The 2,819-nt window shown below is 35.5% G+C and overlaps 1 pseudogene; it reads right to left on the bottom strand.

Moving 5' to 3' along the window:
- Positions 1-550: 550 nt before the first annotated feature.
- On the bottom strand, positions 551-1,563 carry LOC119515603 (annotated as a pseudogene).
- Between the last annotated feature and the right edge of the window lie 1,256 nt (positions 1,564-2,819).

A 2,819-nucleotide genomic window follows, 5' to 3' on the forward strand; every position in this document is an offset into this window, starting at 1 on the left:
TCCAAATGTTGGCTTGTGTCTGGCTTGCTGTATAGTTTAAGGTTTTCTAAAACTGTTGCAAATTTCTTAGTATTCAAATGTCAAGATACATTTTTAAAAGTTCTGTTTTAAAAATTGAAAGTAGCATTCTCAGGCATTCACAGCATTTTGATCAATTTCATTAAAGTGTTCACTAATGGTAGCTTGAGTTTTATAATAAATCGAGTCAAGACTCAACAAATGGAGACTGGTGTCAATGGAAAATCATCACAAAGGCATTGACTTGATGTGGAATAATAATGACAAATTCTGGATTCCAATATAAGGAAAATATTGAGAAATCTACATAACAAAATAAAGCAAATTTTCTTGCCCCTATCCCACATATATCCCATTTCCTTGGCCTTTTTTATTTTTTAATTTTTCAAAAGAAATCATTGGTATTTATTTTTCCTTTCTTTTAAATGCCATACCAGTTAGCTATAAGACACTTATGGAAAATGAAAGTACTTACAAATGGAATACAAAATAAGTATAATACAATTGAAAAACAAATTAGTTATCCATTGATTCATTTTGCATTCCCCCTGTTCATCTTCTGGTTAAATTTTCTTTGCCTTTTGTATATCCTTTTTTTTTTTCTCTTGCTTTCAAATCAACTTTTGACTCTGGTTTTACCCACTGTATTTCTATGGGTTTATCTTCAGCTGGTATAGAAAAAACATCATCAGTGGGATCATGTGGAAGAATAGTCTTTGGTTCTTTCTTTCTTAGTTTCTGCACTTCTTTCCCTTGCTGTTTCTCTTTGTATTTTGCAGTTGTGATGGATCTCACCATATGCCAATGCATGTTTAGTGACTGGTAATTAGGATTTTCACATAAAGTTGGTCCTCCAAGACTCCCCTGGAATATCTTTATGAGATTTAAGACAAAATGAGGCCCTATTTCTACAAAAGCAGCATCCTCTTCTATAATCTGAAAGTGCCAAAACCATATCCTATTATCCAAAATGGTGAAAATAAACACATGGTCCACAAATGGTTGGTTTTTGGGATGATACCATGGTATACAAAAAATCTGAATTAGGAGTTCTTTTAACAAGGCATAATGTGGTAATTCATCAGAAACAGGGTCAAAACACAAAAGAGTCTGAGAACCTTTCAAACAGTTTCCAGTCAGCTTCAGTTCAACTAAAATATGAATGTTTTGAACAAGGAATTTCACAGAAGGCCCATGAGGTGAATTTGAAAGCCACATATAAAGATCTTGTTTTTCTTGGGTTCAAAATAAATACATTTATTGCAGTTTTTCATTTCACAGACCTCATTAATAAAAAATAACTTACCTTTATGTTGAATTTTAGGATCTGCTTTAGAGTGAGTCATCAACATTCTTAGCTCTTGCATTAAATGTCTTGTTCTGAAATTTATTCCTCTGGAAGAAAATATGAGAATCTGTTCCTTATTTTTCCACTTGCTCTTGCAAACAGGGCCTGGGATATGATCTCTCTCCTTTCCTCATCTCTTCTGCCATGTCTCCTAGCTTAGCCCATGACCCAGCATCATTTTTGTTTCTTTTGGCTTCTTGGCCTGGATCACCAGGCCTCTGTGCCATTTTCTCTTGGCCATGGCCATCTTACCTAACAGTCCTTGGCCTTTTAAAATATGCTGAACTGGAGGATGTAACCAGAGCTGCACATCCATATGCAGCTCTCATGCCTTCCCACATCCCTGATGCCATGTCTGGTCTCTCAAGGACCCACCCTGCAAACTCTCATGCTGAGAAGAAGGACTGCTGTGTGATATCCATTGAGCCTCCTGGGCACCCCTTCTTCACCTCTTCTGCATTGGAAGCTCCTTGACTGAAATTAGTAGGAGACCCACTTATTTAGCATCTTTTATTTGTGATAATCCACAATTTCTCCTCCCAGGTCCCTAAACAATGATCCAAATAATTAATGACCACTTTGCATTCATGTATATCTATATCTCATCCTCATTTTCTCTCCTTATAAAGTGAAATAACATTCAGAACAGTTCTGGATTTCTGATGTTATACAACAAAAAGACCAAAAATATTCTCATATCCTATATACTCATATTCCTCTAATCCATCAGATCAAAATAATTATTTATTTGGAAGGTTATGTAGAAGATTTTCCCAACACAAAGCCTTTGTTCCACAGAAAAGCAAAGGAAGGTCCCAGGGCCAAGCTGCCTGCAACAGCCTAGAACAAAACTTAGAGGTCACCCTCACATACACATTCCTGTAACAGGACATCTGAATGATTTCATTTGTACCCCTCTCTGGAGAAACCTCTTGAAAAATACTGCACCCACAGCCTTTCCATATATGACCTATGTATTCCTCTTCATAAAAAACAAAACAAAACAAAACAAAAAAACAAACAAACAAACAAAAAAAAACACAGAGAATAGAGTATAGGGCATGTCTCAGCATCTTTCAAGTAGAATTCTCTCTTTAACATAATTTTGGTCAGTGTGAACAACTCTACAAACTACCATTACCCACATAATTAACATTCCAGATGTCAAGACAAATCAATCCTCTCCCTAATTCATTTTGTAAAACATCCCTTAGCTGGAAATGTTATTGAACTCTTTTGGATTCTTAAAATAATCACTTCTACTGGTTTCTCCTTCCCTATGTGGAATCATTTCAATCCACTTGAAAAATTCCTCCACATCAACCTGAGGTATGAAAGTTACACTTTCTATGACTGAGTCTGGTAACCTAGTTTGATAATAATGTAAAAACTGTAACATTGTAAAGTTCAGGGAAATGAGTTGATATTTAAACAAGCAAGCCATTGCAAGCTA

The sequence above is a fragment of the Choloepus didactylus genome, chromosome 19 (assembly GCF_015220235.1).
Source record: "Choloepus didactylus isolate mChoDid1 chromosome 19, mChoDid1.pri, whole genome shotgun sequence".
Taxonomy (NCBI): Eukaryota; Metazoa; Chordata; class Mammalia; order Pilosa; family Megalonychidae; genus Choloepus; species Choloepus didactylus.